A 20,820-nucleotide genomic window follows, 5' to 3' on the forward strand; every position below is an offset into this window, starting at 1 on the left:
GGTCCGATGGCAGGGCACATCCCTGGCTTTTACTAAATAGTAATTTTTCCTTTGGATTTTTACCTATCGCTTCCCCTTCCCAACATGCCAAATTAAAACGTTAACTACTTCTTCAGGATGCAATTTGCGGAGGCAAAATAGCTGTGGGGGTTCCAAGGGCCATAAAGACCACAAGGTTCCGATACCCACCCAGATATGTTGAGCAGCGAAATCAGAGGGAGTGGTGATGAAATGGCTAGGTTCATGGGGTGGTTTAACTTCCCATACCTGCCGGTGGATAACCCAGTCCCAGAGACAATTCGCCCAGGGTTTTGGCACAAGTAAGTGCACTGGAGCCCAGGTGCCATTTACCGGTTCCGAAGCTTGGAAGGTACATGCAACAGAGTCACAGCTTTATTTTGACAATGTTCACGTATTTCTCCACTTCCACAGCTTGGGTGGCACTCCCACAGTAGTGGTAAGGGTTTTAGGCCACCGCTGATTTAAAACATTGGTTTACATTTTTTTTCTAAGGGACCGTTAAAGAAATCCTGCATTTGACTACAAGCTGAATCCCAGACAGTGTTCTTTCCTGCTAAGGCAAGGGTGTTTAGTTAACCCTGCCTCAGTAAGGAGGCCTGATGCTTTTTCCAAATTTTCCAGGTGTTTTTTATGGTTTTGGGCTTTGTCTATTGTTCAAATAGCGGCTACTCTAGTTAGGTCATGTAAGATTCCTTCTACTACACCTCCCTTTCCCCAATAAAAACTTTCCCACTGCACAAGCTGGGCCAGTTGAATGGCCGCTTTCTGAAAACAATTAGGGTACTAGGTAGTTATTTGGAAAGCAGAGAGGGAAATGAGAAAGTGGTGGTTCTTATAGTAGCATTTAGCACAATTCACCACTGTAAACAACAATTCCATCGGTAGGATGTGCTATACCACATTTGTTGTTCCGAGACTTGAATTTCCCTGAGGCTACGGCCAGACAGATTTGTATGGGAATTGGAGAAGATACGAGGGGGAGTAGCTGGGGAGCGGGGACTACAACAATGGGCAACCATATAGAGCCGGAATACACTGCAATACGACACAGGCCAAACCGGAGGCTACTGATTGGCCAAGATTACTTTTTCCCTCCCCACACCAAGTTCGTTAAGGAGGAGAGGCTGAGAAATATTAAAAGTTTCATCTTCAGGTAGTTTTGGCTAGCTTCTGCAAGCTATTCTTCAAGATTTCATAGTCTTAGTTCACGTAGCTGTCCGGCAATGAGGCTGCAAGGGAGGGGTTACCAGCACAATCACCTTGCTTGGTTGGAGGCTTTATTGTGGCCTCAGGTGGAGAAGTTGTTTTCTTAGAGTAGTATAAGGGCCCTACCATCAATCAAACCCTAACCCCGCCCCTTGACCCCTTAAAGCCCGCCCCTTGACCCCTTGGTCCCTCCCACCTGTCACCGGAAGTCCCACCCCATGGGGCTATTACTTCCGGGGTCACGGTGCCACCTGACCGGAAGCAAGGTGTGTCATGTGACCCCTCTAAGAACTCCCCCCACCACCCTCTACCAATCAGGAGGGGTTTTGTGCCGAAAGGACCGCCCCGAGAGGAGATTTTGACCCATCAGGGGGACTTCCGGGGCGGGGGTGACCCGTCCGGAAGTGGGTCGTGTGACCCCTCTAAGTACTCCCCCCACCACCCTCTAGCAATCAGGAGGGGTTTCGTCCCGACAGGACCTCCCCGAGAGGAGATTTTGAGCAACCAGGGTGACTTCTGGGTTGGGGTGACCCCTCCGGAAGGGAGTCGTGTCACCCCACTAAGAACGCCTCCCAAGGCCCTCCGCCTATCAGAGTGCAGCACCATTACCCCATAAATCCCAGTGCCAGACAGAGGAGGCGGCCATCTCTTACCAAGGACACGTGTTTTCGAAAGCGCGGAAAGGCTGCTGAGAGGAAACATGGACTCCTTCACCACCCCCGTGAGAACTTCGGACTTTGTTTTAGCCCCGAGGGTCTTTGACCGTCCGCGGAGAAAGCGCTACATCAGCGACAGTTCCGAGGGGAGCCCTTTGGCCCAGCCGTTGCTGGATACGCCGGAACCCGGCCCCGAAACCCTCGTGAGACACCCCGATGAGCATGGCCGTCTCTCTTTGTCCACCCCCTCAGAGGTGGAAGGCGATTGCGGCTCGGGGGAGTCACCGGCGGACAAGGCGAACGGAAAAGACGGCGCTCAGGTAAATGATTGCTTAAGAAGCGATGGTCGAGGAGGGGTTGGTAACTCTGAGGATGATGGCTATGAGGAGTTTAAGAGGCTTTGCATAGAAAGCGTGGAAAGGCTGCTGAGAGGAAACAGGACAAGGCGAATGGAAAAGACGGCGCTCAGGTAAATGAATGCTTAAGAAGCGGCGGTCGAGGAGGGGTGGGTAATGGGTTAGGAACCGGGGGTTGCGTAAATTAAAAAACAAGCAGTGAGGGGTGCTTACACGTTTTCTTTTCTGAAAATTTCTCAACAGCTCGACGATGCCTTTCTAGAGGACCCGGACAGCGATGCCCATGAACTGGGCCCACCATGTTTTTGCTCAACGTCAATACGAGTTGTTGAAGAGGACTCTGAGGATGATGGCTATGAGGAGTTTAGGAGGCGGCTTGGAATAGAACAAACTGAGCCAGTGCCACATCGTGAGCGTAAAAAAGTCATGCGGACTATTGTACGCGTTGCTGTTTATGCTATCCTTAAACACTGCCTTAGGGAAAAGCTTTTTGAAGATTGTGAGGGCTGTGTCATAGATGCGCCAGGCCAAAGGCACCATGATTGTGTGACTTGGACTTCAGTGGATATAAACTGCAAGCTCCGGGGCCTGTGTGCTGAGCTGTGTTTGGAAAGCTTATTAAACACTGTTGTTGCCATAGGCCATGGTATGCAATGTCTGTGCCTAACCCAAGAACATTTAGCGCAAGGGGTGACCTTGATAAATGCTGTGCAATTCAGTGCAGACCCTGACCGTGTTCTAAGGAAAATGACCAAACCGGAAGATGCCTGCTTAGAGCATTATATTGACCGTCTAGTCCGCACAAAGAGTTACAGAACCCTGCTTAAGAAAAAAACTATTTGCAAGAAATCTAAAAGGATTAAGGTAGAGAATGGTGAGGGGACAAACATGCGATATAAAACGTGGTAGCTGTAAATTTTTTTAAAAGGGGGGGAGGGGGTTTGTGACTATTGTGTTTTGTTAGAAGGCCTTTGGCCTTTAAGTGAGCTAAAAAGTTTTAATGAAGCATCTTGGTTTTGTTTTCAAGAAGCTGTATGTTTTTTAAATTAAAAAAAAATTGTTTGTGAGAATTAGCTCTTGTGTTTTGTGTGTGTGTGTGTGTGTGTGTGTGTATAGCAAAAAGCTGAAATGTATGTTGTGGTGGGGAAGGGGAAAAAATCCTAAAAATGTGCTTACAATAAAAGAACCAAGGCTAGTTCAGACATGTGTCTGAGTACAATAGAGTTAATATGGAGATATACTTATCTCATAGAACTGCCTTAACTAGCAGGGCCAAATATTGATTTTGCCCCTGAACCCTAAGTGGCCCTCTCAAGGCTTGAACTCACAATGCTGGGCTTAGCAAGCCAATGCTTAAACCACTGAGCTAGCTTTAGTCTGTTGAACTGAATGGGGTTTTAACCACACACACCCAGACAATATGGTTTCACTATCCCAGATCACAAAAGGGAATGCTATGGGAGGGGTGATTAAATTAACCTGTTAGCAACTATGTTGAAGTTTTGTTTGAAACAATGGGCTAAGAGGGTATAAAAACCTCAGGTATGCAGCAGTTTGTCCTTTTTCAACAGAAAACTTTCTTGGATAGCTGCTGGACTGCAAAAAGAGGTAAGACTTGCTGTCTTTAACTCTGAAACTATATATTATATAAGGCCACTCTTTGCCCATGCTGTCTTAGTAAATAATGGTGCCTATGTTTATTGCAGTGTGATCTGTTAGCATGGAACCAGGAACTTTAAACTGCATTTCACCACCAGGCCAAGATAAAAAAAAAAAAACACACCATTTTAACTATAGTTGTGCTTAATACTGTTGAATTAAAAAAAAAAGTATTACACAGGCTGCATAGGGATTTGGTGGTAATACTAACTAACATTTTTGCTTGTTCTTGAACCTGAAGGCTCAAGCACACATGAGGGGGAACAGAACAACCATGTGCCTGCAACACTTTATCCCATAGTGAAAGGTAACTTATTTTTTTTTTTTTTTTTTTTGGCAACAGGCTTTTAAATGCATGTGGGGTTTTTGAAAAGTGTATGGCTGCAAACTTGGTTTGGTGTGTTTTATAAAGCTGCTGGTGTGTGTGTGTGTGTGTGGGCCCTGTGCAAGGCATAGGTTTTTTTTTTAAAAGTACTTGGCACAGGGTTGTTTTTTTTTTTTACTGTGTATAATGTGATGGGTTTGAGGCACCGGTGGGGGTGGATGCTACTAACTAAACCAAAACCAAAGGCACATGGCTGGGGTCAGAACATGCATGTGGGTTTTAAACTAACAAGGGTTTCTCTGCAAAATGGATTTTAAAAGCAGTTTTGGTTTTTATTCTGCAAAATGAGATGTATTTAAAAAACTTGTTTGTTGTACAGCCTGAAATGGATTATTTTGTTGTAAAGCTATGACTTTTTTAAATAGAAAAACACCCTAATGAAGTAAGTGTGATGTATGTTTACAAGACGGTTTCATGAGTTTTATAATAATGTTGTTGTTTGCTCCACAGTACAGTCAAAACATGAGAGATCCTTAGACCAGAGGGAAAACAAGCTGAAAAGAAAAAGGAAAGAGACAGCTGAAAAGGAAAATTCACCAGCATCAGTGACTGATGGATGGATGAAGCCCTGTAAATATATTTTGCTTATTGGCTTGGCTGTTCTATGAGGTTTTGTATTTTAAGTAAATACATAGGTGTGGGTGAGAGAGGTGGTAAAGTTCAGTTTTTGTAAAATGTTGTTTTTCCCCCGTCATAGGCCTGGGCAACTTTTCTGACAATGCTGTAGTCAGAGATACAAGGACATCTCCTCCAGAACTGCCAACGAACCAGGAATCTGCTTTGAGACCTTTAACAACGCAAAACAGCGCAAGAGTGCAGCTGAAACATCCGGGCGGTCCAAACCTCATATACGTCAAACCCAAGGACAAAACAAAAGACTCTGGTAAAAAAACAACCATGCCACCACAACTCCAGTTCCTCAGGGCTTGGTGTGGTGGTGGCCACTGAGGAACTGGAGTTGTGGTGGCATGGTTGTGTTTTTTTTAATTCAACAGTATTAAGCACAACTATAGTTAAAATGGTGGGTTTTTTTTTTTTTTTTACCTTGGCCTGGTGGTGAAATGCAGTTTAAAGTTCCTGGTTCCATGCTAACAGATCACACTGCAATAAACATAGGCACCATTATTTACTAAGACAGCATGGGCAAAGAGTGGCCTTATATAATATATAGTTTCAGAGTTAAAGACAGCAAGTCTTACCTCTTTTTGCAGTCCAGCAGCTATCCAAGAAAGTTTTCTGTTGAAAAAGGACAAACTGCTGCATACCTGAGGTTTTTATACCCTCTTAGCCCATTGTTTCAAACAAAACTTCAACATAGTTGCTAACAGGTTAATTTAATCACCCCTCCCATAGCATTCCCTTTTGTGATCTGGGATAGTGAAACCATTTTGTCTGGGTGTGTGTGGTTAAAACCCCATTCAGTTCAACAGACTAAGGCTAGCTCAGTGGTTTAAGCATTGGCTTGCTAAGCCCAGTGTTGTGAGTTCAAGCCTTGAGAGGGCCACTTAGGGCTCTGGGGCAAAATCAATATTTGGCCCTGCTAGTAAAGGCAGTTCTATTAGATAAGTATATCTCCATATTAACTCTATTGTACTCAGACACATGTCTGAACTAGCCTTGGTTCTTTTATTGTAAGCACATTGTTAGGATTTTTTCCCCTTCCCCACCACAACATACATTTCAGCTTTTTGCTATAGACACACACACACACACACACACACACACACACACACACACACACACACACACACACACAAAACACAAGAGCTAATTCTCACAAACAATTTATTTTTTTTAATTTAAAAAACATACAGCTTCTTGAAAACAAAACCAAGATGCTTCATTAAAACTTTTTAGCTCACTTAAAGGCCAAAGGCCTTCTAACAAAACACAATAGTCACAAACCCCCTCCCCCCCTTTTAAAAAAATTTACAGCTACCACGTTTTATATCGCATGTTTGTCCCCTCACCATTCTCTACCTTAATCCTTTTAGATTTCTTGCAAATAGTTTTTTTCTTAAGCAGGGTTCTGTAACTCTTTGTGCGGACTAGACGGTCAATATAATGCTCTAAGCAGGCATCTTCCGGTTTGGTCATTTTCCTTAGAACACGGTCAGGGTCTGCACTGAATTGCACAGCATTTATCAAGGTCACCCCTTGCGCTAAATGTTCTTGGGTTAGGCACAGACATTGCATACCATGGCCTATGGCAACAACAGTGTTTAATAAGCTTTCCAAACACAGCTCAGCACACAGGCCCCGGAGCTTGCAGTTTATATCCACTGAAGTCCAAGTCACACAATCATGGTGCCTTTGGCCTGGCGCATCTATGACACAGCCCTCACAATCTTCAAAAAGCTTTTCCCTAAGGCAGTGTTTAAGGATAGCATAAACAGCAACGCGTACAATAGTCCGCATGACTTTTTTACGCTCACGATGTGGCACTGGCTCAGTTAGTTCTATGCCAAGCCGCCTCCTAAACTCCTCATAGCCATCATCCTCAGAGTCCTCTTCAACAACTCGTATTGGCGTTGAGCAAAAACATGGTGGGCCCAGTTCATCTTCACTGCTTGATGCATCGCTGTCCGGGTCCTCTAGAAAGGCATCGTCGAGCTGTTGAGAAATTTTCAGAAAAGAAAACGTGTAAGCACCCCTCACTGCTTGTTTTTTAATTTACGCAACCCCCGGTTCCTAACGCATTACCCACCCCTCCTCGACCGCCGCTTCTTAAGCATTCATTTACCTGAGCGCCGTCTTTTCCGTTTGCCTTGTCCGCCGGTGACTCCCCCGAGCCGCAATCGCCTTCCACCTCTGAGGGGGTGGACAAAGAGAGACCGCCATGCTCATCGGGGTGTCTCACGAGGGTTTCGGGGTCGGGTTCCGGCGTATCCAGCAACGGCTGGGCCAAAGGGCTCCCCTCGGAACTGTCGCTGATGTAGCGCTTTCTCCGCGGACGGTCAAAGACCCTCGGGGCTAAAACAAAGTCCGAACTTCTCACGGGGGTGGTGAAGGAGTCCATGTTTCCTCTCAGCAGCCTTTCCGCGTTTTCGAAAACACGTGTCCTTGGTAAGAGATGGCCGCCTCCTCTGTCTGGCGCTGGGATTTATGGGGTAATGGTGCTGCACTCTGATAGGCGGAGGGACTTGGGGGGCGTTCTTAGTGGGGTCACACGACTCCCTTCCGGAGGGGTCACTCTAACCCAGAAGTCACCCTGGTTGGTCAAAATCTCCTCTCGGGGAGGTCCTGTCGGGACGAAACCCCTCCTGATTGGTAGAGGGTGGTGGGGGGAGTTCTTAGAGGGGTCACATGACACACCTTGCTTCCGGTCAGGTGGCACCTTGACCCCGGAAGTAATACCCCCATGGGGTGGGACTTCCGGTGACAGGTGGGAGGGACCAAGGGGTCAAGGGGCGGGGTTTAAGGGGTCAAGGGACGGGGTTAGGCTTTGATTGATGGTAGGGCCCTTATACTTCTTAGCAAGGTCCGAAGGCTTAATGGATTTGTCAGCGGACAAGAGTCCCTCAGCATGGGGCCAGGGCAGTTCTTTGCTGATGGACCCTTATGCAAACCCAGTCCCAGGTTTCAGCGAGTCGCAGGACTGCTGTATATAAAAAGACCTAACACATTTCGTTAGTATCTGACTATTGTGTAATTTACTAAATGACTGTTTATTTGAGCTAGGCCAGCAGGGCACTGTTGGTAGCTGCATTGGGTGCCCTGGTAAAAATTTTTTATGAGGGCTGAATCTGGTCCTCTGATTGGGAGTGGCCTTTAAAGGGCATTTGGCCATACTGGATCTGTGAAGCCGCACACATACTGGGTCTGTGAAGCCGCACACATACTGGGTCTGTGAAGCTGCACACATACTGGATCTGTGAAGCTGCACATAGCTCTTTTATAATTAGTTCAGATATGCCAGATTGTGATACAAAATCCTTAAGCAAAAACCCCATAACAGCCCCCGCATGACATATTTTACCAATGCAAAACTGTTGCAAAACCTCCGTCCAAGATCCTGCATTTGCCCTTCCTCCATAAGAAAACACACCACCAAAACTAACACATAGTAATGTATCTTCCCGTAAAAAAGGCAAATGCCTGCAACACTCAAACACCTGAACAAATTAATCCAAATATTTAGAAAGAGTTCTTAAAGAGGGACTAACACATACTTACAATTATAACATGTAAACATTTGAATAAAATTAATTCAAATATCTAGAAAAAGTTTTTAAAGAGGGAAAAGTGCTGTCTGCCCAATCATCACGTTACTGGCAGTAGTGCTGGGCCACAGAGGAAAAGTTTTACTTAACTGCAGCAATCAACGGTGCACAGTCATCCGGTGATGCACGCGAGCAAATAGGGCCAGAGCACCTGAGGCGCAACCGTCCAGGGAGTGCCAAAGGTGTACAGGGTACAAGGTGTACCCAGCAACACTTCCAGATTTCTATTTGTGGCTTTTTAGTTGATATTAGCCTTTACTTGCTATTTGTTACCAAAACAGATTTAAAATTTTCCATTCTTTTGGCTTTGGCTGCAGCCACAACTTTGGTCTTTATTTTAAACACTTTAAATTTTGTAAAGCATTAAGTTACTTTAAGGATCAAATGCTAAATACCAAAATCAAACAACACTAGAAAACATCTTAAACTTATAAACAAAAAATTATACACACCAAGAGCGTTTCTTAACAAATTTAACTAACTTTTTTTATATAGTCAAATGATTTTACCTTAATCATTTGATTAATATCCTTTTGCCTGGATTACCTTACAGACACTCCCAAAGGAATGGCTGCAAAGAAACCAAGAATTTCTTTTTTTAACATTTATTCATAGTTTTACCGCTTATGCCATTTGTGATGGGTTGGATTACAGAAACCCCCCTTGGGAGCTGCCACCCAATGTACCAAGACTACTTCTGCTCCTGTTTTCCCTGCCAGCTCAGGACTCCAGCACCCCGTCTTGCTGAGCCAGACACTCCAGTCTGCTCTAACACAGACCCAGGGTCTGAATCACTTGTCCCAAAGCTGCAAGTTTACCTGAAAACAGCTCACAGTAGTGTGCTTGTCTCTAGCACTCAGATGCCCAAATCCCAATGGGGCCTAAACCCAAATAAATCCGTTTTACCCTGCACAAGCCCATGCAGGGCAAACTCATAAATTGTCTGCCCTCTATAACACTGATAGAGAGATACATTTTATATTTCTAGTTTTAGATACAAGAGTGGTACAAATCAGATGACTATACTCAGTAGATTATAAGCTCTGTAATGATACCTTACAAGAGACCTTTTGCATAAAGCATATCCCAGTCACGTTATATTCACTTATTACCATATTTTTCCCCTAAAACTATTCCAGTTACATTATATTGACTTATTATTAAGTTTTTATAAAATCATATAGACTGCACAACGTCACATCATTATTTAAGCAATTACTATTATGAAAGGAAAAAAGCAAGAAGCCAACCCTGCAATTACTTAATTTCCACCAGCAACTACAGAGTTAACCCCTCAACCCCCCCCCCCTCTTAACTTCCTCAAACTGCGGTTGCCTGCCGGTTTGGGCCCAATCCTTTTTTCTTATGGGCACAGGCATTGTTTTACTATCAATTCAGCAGGGAGGCTGGGCTGTTTTTACCAACCCTCCTTGTAGAAGAGGATTAATTATTTAACAAAGCAATTACTATTATACTTAAAGAGTGGTTAAACAACACAACAACACTAAAACACTTGCTATCATGCTGGAAGAATAGTTAAACAACACTAAAATCTATATTACACAAATTAGAACACTGCAATAAGCTCTGCTCTCTCTTCTGGGGGAGAGCAATCCTTCCCTCTTGCTCCTTTTTAAACCTGGGTGTAGCCTCACCCCTTTCAACATTCACACCACTGGGGAGGATTTATAAGGAAGGTCCTCGCATGCACCCTGTCCGGCAATGAGTTACCAATTCGCCCTTTAGGGGAACGGGGTAGGATGCCCGATTGCCCCAGGTTTTGGCAAACGATTTCCAGGGGCTCCCCTTCAAACACAGCAAGGGGAGGGAGCTCACTCCATACGCGAGTCCTTGCTCCAGAGGAAGATTTGGGGAAGGGTTTTGGTCGTAGGCCAATCACACAAAAGTTTAGGAAAGCTTTGGTCACCGTACACCTCTCCCCCAGTAGAGAGCACCGGCCCGCCTTCAAGAGAACGGGATGGGATACTCTGCTACCTAGGAGTACGCGGACGGATTCCTTGGGGCCTCCCCGGTCTCCGAGCAAGGAGGTGGTCCCCGTACACCCCTCCCCCAGCAGAGAGCACCGGCCCGCCTTCAAGAGAACGGGATGGGTTGCTTCACTGCCTAGAAGTACATGGACGGTTTCCCGGGACCTTCTCTCTCTCCGAGTGAGAAGGGACACAATTGTCACTTAACGGGTAAGAAAAGGGTGGGGACCTACTAGAGCGGGGGTCTCCGATTCACGGTCCCTTACCCCGCCCGCAGCTGGTCCCGGAGTCACCTTGCGACCTACAATCACACCACACCTAAACCGGGATCTTTGCTATAACAGTCCTTTCCAGCCCACAGCCTATTGCTAGTGGGAGTCCTGTCAATCCCCGGGCCGCAGGTCTCATCAGTTCACACAGCCTATTGCTAGTGTGGTCCACCAGCCTATTGCTAGTGGGAGCTACTCCGGCCCCTTCGGCTGCACCGGGACTTCCTGGATTACGCCCTAACTCCTGTTAGAGTCCAGGCAGTGGATTCCGCCCCCCTTCTACTCCACTCAGGGGATTATACCCCACCTCGCTTAAGGGGTCCACCCGCGTCCTACAGGTTTGGTGGATTACGCCCCTACTCACTATGGGGTCCACTTTCCCGGGGTGCTCCTGCAGCCGGTCCCTCACCTCCCTCTGAGATTACCACTGCCCAGAGGGATATGGCCACAAAGCTAAGCAAGCAACAATATAGAAAGCTTAAAAAGGCAAAGCATAGGAGTTTGGCATACTTCTTGTTCTTATTAAGATTAGAAACCCTCTCAGTTGTTTACCTCTAGTCCTCGGGCCACTCAGTTCTTGAGTCAGTGGTGGTTTCCTTTATATCCCAGAGAGATCACCTAGCCTATTCAGCCTCTGTTCCTGCCTGAAGAATCTCCTGTCATCCAAAACTTGTTTTTATTCTGGGCTGGCACTCTAAAAGTGTTTAACTGCCAGACGGATGTCCCAGTAATTTCACCGAGGCTGTTCCAAGGAAACCGTTGGGTCTAAGACCTCGTGTACACACCACAAAACAGACAGTCCCCTACGCCCCCCCCCAGCTTATAGCCTAAGGAAACAATGATAGAGAGAGCGCAGCATGATGCAAGAATTTAAACAGACAAGTTACAGAACGGACACACACAAAACAAACAGGCGTCAGGCAAATGAGTCTAACCTTAAAAGGTTCGGATCACAGCGCGTTCTCACCTGAACCTAGAGCCTATGGGCAGCTCCTTACCGAATCCCAAATAGAGACAAGGGTCTCTTACTTGGCGCCTGGGATCAGTGTGGGAGCGGTCCACGGTCCTCCGGTCCGGTGGGACGTCGAGTGATCCCGGACGAGCCCCCAAATTGTCGTGGAAAGAATCACCCACGCAGTGATTTTAGTTCACAGACTCAGAGCCTGAGGCCTTTATTGCAATACATACCAACGCGTTGGGGTGCAGTTTTTCAAACTGGCACCCCTAGCAACAGCTCACAGGCTGCTTTTATTCCATTAAACCACAAGCAGGGTACAAACAATACGTCATGAATTAAATCATTGGGGGCAAATCACAAGCTGAGCAAGGGTTGAGCACGAGCTTTGGGGACAAATCACAAGCTGGGCAAGGGTTGAGCATGAGCTGATCACGAGCTAGGAAGCAGGGGTTGGGGTCAATCTTCTCACCCCCCTCCCTACCCTCTGACTTAATTTCCGAGGAGTGGGTGTTTGTTTGGGTAGAAGGGCGCTTGGTGGTTTCCGCAGGGGTGGTGCTCGGCCCTAGCTTGGGTACATTTCTCAAGACTTGGACTATGTCATTTTCCGGGGGATTTCAGCAAAGGCTTAAGGGGGGGGGGGGTTTCCAGGGGAGCTTAAAGGAGAGCTATCATTGGTTAAATTGCAGATAGCTGGACTTGGAAAATATTGCAAATAGTTATAGCAGCAAGGATGATTAACTCTCTGCAAAACAATTTACAAATCACAAGCATCTTACGTTATTTCCGTAGCTTCTTACGTTATTTCCGTAGCTTGCGGTTATCATATTTCATCAGTTATGAACATATTTCATTAGTACTGCTGCGGGGGGGCGGGGTTATTCTCCCATTCCCTCCTCTGGACATGACCCTTGACCGAGTTTGGCAGAAAACTGTGCAGTTTAGTCTAGTTTAAGCTTTAGGCCTGCCCTACTCTGTGCAAAGGCCATCAGCATAACAGATCTCTGTTGGAGGGTTTATTTTGGGGCCTTCAGATTCAAAGCTCTGGCTATCAAAAAGAAAGGGCCCCCCCCCTATTTCCCCACACGTTCAAACTGATAAAACCCTAATGGGCAGATGAAGGCTGTCTTCTCCTTATCTTCTTCACCCAGAGGGATCTGGTAGTATCCACTCCGAAGATCCAACACAGAGAACCACTGGCTTCCTAGCAAACAGTCTAAGGCATCTTGGACTCGGGGCATTGTGTACTGGTCAACCACAGTACGGCGGTTTAGGGTGCGGTAGTCAATACACATCCGGATTTTCCCATTCTTTTTACGGACCACCACAATGGGTGAGGCGTATGGGCTGCGGGACTCTGTAATGATGCCATTCGCAGCCAGCTCCTGAAGATGTTGTCGCACATCTTCCATCTCGGAGAGGGCAATCCTCCTAGATCTCTCCCTGAAAGGTCGAGAGTCATGTAGTCTGATGTTGTGCTCTACTCCTTTTACACATCGCACATCGCACTCATGCAATGAGAACACCTTGGATCTTTCACAAAGTTTCCTCCTCAGGCGATCTTTCCACTCCTCGGACAACGGTGAATCTCCAAAGTCAAACTTTGCCGGGTCTATTGTCGGAACTTGAGTCTCACACTGGGGTTTTATAATTGATTCAGGCTCGAAGAGGTCTGCTATCTTTTGTCCTTGCTTCACAACAACATCTCGACTTGTTTCATTAGCAATCAGTATAGTCACCTTTTCCTGGGCTTCAGCAGGTAGGGTTATGACTCCACTGGGGACCAGCACTCCTTCCGGGAGCTCTCCTTCAACTGGCTGCTCTACCATTGCTAATGCCCCTTTACTGCCTTTCAGCCGGGTACTCATGACAAGCACTTCCTGCTCTGTCCTTGCAGGCACTACTAAGGGGGTTGTGCCCATGTACTTCAGCGCCCCAATCGGTAGCTCAGATGTCTCCTTTTTAGCACCCTCAATCTTCCTATAGGCTTCAGCACAAAGCGTATGGATCATCAAGGTATTCAGGTACTGGTCCCCAGCCCGTCGTCTGCAGTAATCCGCGAGCACCTTGAAGAGACTGGAGTTGGTCCCTATCAGCACAGACACATCAGAGGTCCCTTTAGGGTCAGGGCATATTAATGCAGCTGTGTCCACCTCTTCTCTTACCCCAGCAACCTCCTCTGGGAATTCCAGGTGCACTATGACATACCCTTGGTAGGGGTATTCATCCATGCTGAGGCCACACAGACCAACGCCAGTCAGTGGCTGTATAGGCAGGTGCCTAAGCATCTGTTGGTAGAATGACTGAAATATAATAGTCACTTGAGATCCAGTGTCAAGCACGGCTTTACACTCCGCCCCTTCAATCTTCACCATGACCTCTGCTCGAGGCCCTATCAGTCCTGCGGGGATCCCAGCTGGACGGTCGCTTCTGGGGGAATCTTCAAATCCTGCAGGCCTGGGTGGTCCCCGTCCCCGGACTCTCTGGCAGCTACCGGATCTCTCCCAACTGATCCTCAGCTTTCCATACACTAAGGAGGGGTTTTCTTCATTATGGCACTTGCCAGCACTGTGTCTATCCTGACCACATCGGTAGCAGAAGAATTGTCCTTTCCCCCTTCGCCCAGGTGGGATGGTGGCTCTAAATGCTGACTTCTCCATCGCCACAGTCAGAGGCGCCTTATTCCTGGAAGTCTTAGCTCGGTCAATGGTGCTTTGCAGTTCAGCTATCCGTTCTGTCAGGGCCTGCATTTGTTGGGCAAGTTCCTCTGTGGTGCTCACCATCAGTACACTGGCCGTTTGCAGTGGTGTTGTGCCGGCTGGCTCCAATGTTTGGGCTTCCCAAAACTCGCTGGTAGCCTGCCTTTCTTCCTCTTCTCTGACCTCCTTTATCAGCTGGGAATAACTTGGGGGATGTTCCCGTCGTTCTCTTAGCCGGAGATGGAGTAGAATCGGGTTCTGATACTGAGCTCCTCTTACAATTTGAGCCAGTCTGGTCTGATCCATCTGTTCAGCAGTCACTGCTCCCCTCATGACAGCTCTCTGAAGCAGTCTCTCCAGCCTCTGTATATAGGCTGAAATCTTCTCGCCAATTTGCTGTCGGGAATTAAGGAACTTACAGTAACTGTCTTCAGGGCCCTCTACGCTCCCAAAGGTATGATCAAGGGCCTCTAGGCAGTCCTTCACACTGACCCCAGGGTCAATGAGCTGCAGGGTGTGAATCACATCTAATGCTGGGCCACTAAGGCTCTCTATTAGACATCTTCGCTTTTCTGCATCGGGTACGGCCCACTCCCGCAGCATTTCAGTGGTATGCTCCAACCAGGGTTCAAACTCCTCTGCCCCAGCAAATAATCTTAACTCACGACAAGAGTTTAACATAGCCTGGGACAGCACAACCTTTTCCAATATTTGCCCCAGTGCTTTTGCCCAATCATTGGCTGAGGCTGCGGCCCCTGAGCTAGAGGCTGCAGGGCCGGGGCCCAACAAACCTGACATATCAGCCATTATACAAACAGTCATTTCCTCAAAATATAACCACAATTGTTTCCCAATGCAGTGGAACACTCAACAGGTGCTTGCGAGGGGTACTGACCCAGGGAATCCCGGACGAGCCCCCAAAAGTAACCACACCAGCCAAAGTAACCACTTTCAGTTGCTGTTGTTCCATGCCAGGCGAGTGGGTGTGCCTATGCAAACAAGATCAGCCCCTGGAGTTCTTTTCCACACTCGCCATAATTCACCACCAGATGTCAGGATAGAGCTCATCCTGACTCTGCTTACACAGATATATGTTGGGGAAATAATACAGCGGGGCACAGACTATCCAATAAGTTCTTGGACTGCATTGCAGACAACTTTTTATTTCAGAAGGTTGAAAAAGTTACTAGGGGGGAAGCTGTTCTAGACTTGATTTTAACAATAGGGAGGAACTCGTTGAGAATTTGAAAGTAGAAGGTAGCTTGGGTGAAAGTGATCATGAAATCATAGAGTTTGCAATTCTAAGGAAGGGTAGAAGGGAGTACAGCAAAATAGAGACAATGAATTTCAGGAAGGCGGATTTTGGTCAGCTCAGAGAGCTGATAGGTAAGGTCCCATGGGAATCAAGACTGAGGGGAAAAACAACTGAGGAGAGTTGGCAGTTTTTCAAAGGGACACTATTAAGGACCCAAAAGCAAGCTATTCCGCTGGGTAGGAAAGATAGAAAATGTGGCAAAAGACCACCTTGGCTTAACCACGAGATTTTGCATGATCTAAAAAATAAAAAGGAGTCATATAAAAAATGGAAAGTAGGACAGATTACAAAGGATTAATATAGACAACACAGGAATGCAGGGGCAAGATTAGAAAGGCAAAGGCACAAAATGAGCTCAAACTAGCTACAGGAATAAAGGAAAACAAGAAGACTTTTTATCAATACATTAGAAGCAAGAGGAAGACCAAGGACAGGGTAGGCCCACTGCTCAGTGAGGAGGGAGAAACAGTAACAGGAAACTTGGAAATGGCAGAGATGTTTAATGACTTCTTTGTTTCGGTCTTCATGGAGAAGTCTGAAGGAATGCCTAATGTAGTGAATGCTAATGGGAAGGGGGTAGGTTTAGAAGATAAAATAAAAAAAGAACAAGTTAAAAATCACTTAGAAAAGTTAGATGCCTGCAAGTCAGCAGGGCCTGATGAAATGCATCCTAGAATACTCAAGGAGCTAATAGAAGAGGTATCTGAGCTTCTAGCTATTATCTTTAGAAAATCATGGGAGACAGGAGAGATTCCAGAAGACTGGAAAAGGGCAAATATAGTGCCCATCTATAAAAAGGGAAATAAAAACAACCCAGGAAACTACAGACCAGTTAGTTTAACTTCTGTGCCAGGGAAGATAATGGAGCAAGTAATTAAGGAAATCATCTGCAAACACTTGGAAGGTGGTCAGGTGATAGGGAATAACCAGCATGGATTAGTAAAGAACAAATCATGTCAAACCAATCTGATCGCTTTCTTTGATAGGATAACGAGTCTTGTGGATAAGGGAGAAGCGGTGGATGTGGTATACCTAGACTTTAGTAAGGCATTTGATATGGTCTCGCATGATATTCTTATCAATAAACTAGGCAAATACAACTTAGATGGGGCTACTATGAGGTGGGTGCATAAGTGGTTGGAAAACTGTTCCCAGAGAGTAATTATCAGTGGTTCACAGTCATGCTGGAAGGGCATAACAAGTGGGGTGCCGCAGGGATCTGTTCTGGGTCCGGTTCTGTTCAGTATCGTCAATGATTTAGATAATGGTATAGAGTGCAAATATTTAGATAAGAATGTGCGAGTTTCTAGTCCAAGTTTAATGTTAAATGCTTGTTTCAGTGTTGTTTGCGCTCTCAATCTCCATTTTGAATTTCACGTGGTGCCAGCAACCTGCCATTACTGGCTACATGCGGCTGCCTGCGGCTTGCAATACATTTTGCTTTGGGTAATAAATTGGAAATCCCTCCCATTCCTAGATTAATAACAGATGTGCCGCCAGAAACTGACCAGGCTCAGGGGCGACCTCTGCCTCTTGTGTTTCTGATGCTGGTTCCGTGGTGGGCAGCCCCTCTGGGGCGGGGCATCAGAAAGCCCCTCCGAGTAGGGAACCAGGATGTGCCACCTCATCCAGCACTTGAGGGGCACATTATAGGTAACGTTATAAGATTCTGCTGTATGATGTTTGTGATGTTATCTGATTAAAATATAACCATATAGATCATTGTTGCAACCACTGTTATATGTTTGCAAAAAATCTTGTACAAAATGTGGCATGTAAGATGTCTATGAAAAGGTTATGATTTGCTGAATATGATTATGCTATCTGTATGCACGTATCATTTTTGTATTTGAAGTTATGAGTATTGGCTCTATACCTGGATTTCAACTGTTTGCTCCTGGGGTAACACCCACAAGGTATTTAGTCTGCACATCTTGGAGGGACTATTCAAATTAAGGTTTCAGAGTAGCAGCCGTGTTAGTCTGTATCCACAAAAAGAACAGGAGTCCTTGTGGCATCTTAGAACCTAACAAATTTATTTGAGCATAAGCTTTCGTGGGCTACAGCCCGCTTCATCAGATGCATAGAATGGAACATATAGTAAGAAGATATATATACATACAGAGAACATGAAAAAGTGGAAGTAGCCATACCAACTGTAAGAGGCTAATTAATTAAGATGAGCTATTATCAGCAGGAGAAAAAAAACCTTTTGTAGTGATAAACAAGACGGTCCTTTTTAGACAGTTGACAAGACGGTGTGAGGATACTTAGCATGGGGAAATAGATTCAATATGTGAAATGACTCATATTAAGTGGCTCATCAAGAAACACTTAACTGACAGTTGACCATGGGAGACCATGTACACTGAATGGACTGTCCTGCAGATGTGCTGTCTGGGGTATAGGTAATGATTTCCTGCTGTGCCTAATCAACATTCTGCCTGGACATGTGACTTGCCCATATCATTCCATACCCCATCTTTTACCTGTAATTTTCTACTAGCTGTGCTGAGGGCTTTGTTTGAAACAATGGGTTTCCCTCCACATGGCAGAAGCTATAAAAGGCCCTGGAAACACCTCCATTTTGCCTCTTTCCAGCTCAAACCTCTGGACTAAGGACTTGTACTAATGGAACATTCTAACCAAGGGACTGAGGTCCTTCCAATGATTTGGAAGTAACCAGAGACTTATCAAGCCAGCAGTTTATTCCATCACTGCTACAAGCCTAAACCAAGAACTTTGCAGTTATTGTACTTATTTGATTCCTTGAACCAATTTTAACTCTCACCTTTTTCTTTCTTTCTTTCTTTCTTTCTTTCTTTCTTTCTTTCTTTCTTTCTTTCTTTCTTTCTTTCTTTCTTTCTTTGAATATACCTTTAGATTTCAGATACTAAAGGACTGGCAACACTGTGATTTTTGAGTAAGATCTGAGTTGTATATTGACCTGGGCATGGTCCTTTGGATCAGAAGAACCTGTTATTTGATTAAATTGGTTTTAAGGAATCACTCATCTATAAGTCTAGTGTTTTTGGTGGCGATACAAGGACTGGAATGCTTAAGGAAACTGCTGTGCTGACTGCTTGTTAGCCAGTGTTGTGAAACAGAAATTTACTTTTGTTGCTGGTTTGGTATATCTCATGAGAGAATAGCTGACAGCTTTGGGGCGTATCTGCCCTATTTCTTAGCAGTTAGTCCTGAATTTGGTGTCTCAGTTGTGACCCACAGAAGGCTCGGTTACAATGTTACTAAGGCATATTTCAAATCTGGGGAAGCAGCTCAAATCAGTTCCTCAGGCCAGGTCTACACTAACTCCCCAATTCGAACTAAGGTATGCAACTTCAGCTACGTGAATAACGTAGCTGAAGTTCGAAGTACCTTAGTTCGAACTTACCTCGGTCCACACGCGGCAGGCAGGCTCTCCCGTCGACTCCGCGGTACTCCTCTCGCCAAGCAGGAGTACCGCAGTCGACGGCGAGCACTTCCGGGTTTGACTTATCGCGTCCAGACAAGACGCGATAAGTCAAACCCAGAAGTTTGATCGCCAGCCGCCGAACTACCGGGTAAGTGTAGACCTACCCTTAGAGACAAACAGGGAAATTGACATGTCAGTCAGGTGTCAACAAAATCAACTGGACTATATCACTTAGTTAAGCGGCCATTCTTTGACAGGAAGAAGGATGTGAGCGAGAAATTTACATCTTGGCAAACAGACTCGCTGTTGCCTGAACACCAGCTGGAGGTGATTCTCAAAGAGGAGCTAAAGGTGTAAAAATGAGGAACAGACGCCCCAAATCACCTCTCTCTCTCTCCTCATCTCTACTCACGGCATCAACAACGTTTGAAAGACAAAGGAAGCATCACTGAACTGGGGGAGTCGTCCTGGCTGAAAGAATCCAGCCAGACAGTCGTGAATACACGGCGAGAGAAATCCATTTGCTTTAAGTTCACTTAGCTTGTAAAGTTAGGTATTAGTTTGCATTTTATTTTTTATTTCTTTGTAACCGATTCTGACTTTTATGCCTCATTACTTGTAATCACTTAAAATCTCTCTCTCTCTCTCTCTCTCTCTCTCTCTCTCTCTCTCTCTCTCTCTGTGTAGTTAATAAACTTGTTTTGTTGTTTTATCTAAGCCAGTGTGTTTGGATTGAAGTGTTTGGGGCCCTCCACTTGAGATAACAAGATTTGTACATGTCATTTTCTAGTAATGAAATGATGGACTTTCTATGAGCTTGTATTGTCCAGAAGGAGAGAGCTGGGCAGTACAAGACGCATATTTCTGGAGACAAATCTAGGACTGGGAATTTGCTAGTGTCACTCTGCAATATAATTCAGGAGTGGCTGGCTAGAAGCACTCATATATTCAGCTGGGAGTGATTTTGCATGCGAGAAGCCGTGTGTGAACAGGCCAGGAGTGGCTGCTCTCACAATGAAGCAATGTAAAAGGCTCCCCAAATTGGAGAGCTGAGGGGACACAGCTGTCCATCGGTCCAGATTGTACCCTGAGGAATGTACCAATCACACACGACCCCATCAGTGTAATAGTGAGAAAGTGGTTGTTGGACATGTAACGTACCTGCCTGGGCGCATTTGGGCACATCAGTGTCCCGTCGCCTCCTGATATTGACGCCCTAGGCCTAGCCACTGGCTATTCCGAATGCATCTGCTCTGGGCCCTCTTGCCTGGATAGCGCGTCTGCCCCCGTGACATGTTGAGTCTCCATCTCATGCCTTTGGAGGGCTGTACTCCAGCGTACCAACCAAGAGTTGGTGCCTTTGGTTCTGTGTAGCCACGCTAAAGGGGGGCAGTCAGTCAGTACCCAGCGCCTCTGGTTGAATGGGTAGGGTCCTAGCTCTCGGACAACCCACAGTTGCTGAGCATTCATGTTCTATAACGGCATCATTCCATTCACTTGGAGTCCGTTTTCTGCTCAGAAAGGCATGGGATGCTGCTCAGTGCCCTCCCCTGCTGGCATCATCAGCGCTCCCAAGCCTGTGTTGGATGCGTCAGTGCACAATTCAAACACCTGGCCAGAGTCCGGCTTCGCCTTCCCTGACAGAATTTGTTTTACATCTTCAATGCCCCATC

The 20,820-nt window shown here is 46.0% G+C and overlaps 1 pseudogene; it reads right to left on the bottom strand.

The window, feature by feature from the left end:
• LOC135877923 (glycine N-acyltransferase-like protein 3) overlaps positions 1-20,460 on the bottom strand; it is a 38,807-nt pseudogene extending 18,347 nt beyond the window's left edge.
• Between the last annotated feature and the right edge of the window lie 360 nt (positions 20,461-20,820).

The sequence above is a fragment of the Emys orbicularis genome, chromosome 4, assembly GCF_028017835.1.
Source record: "Emys orbicularis isolate rEmyOrb1 chromosome 4, rEmyOrb1.hap1, whole genome shotgun sequence".
Lineage (NCBI taxonomy): Eukaryota > Metazoa > Chordata > Testudines > Emydidae > Emys > Emys orbicularis.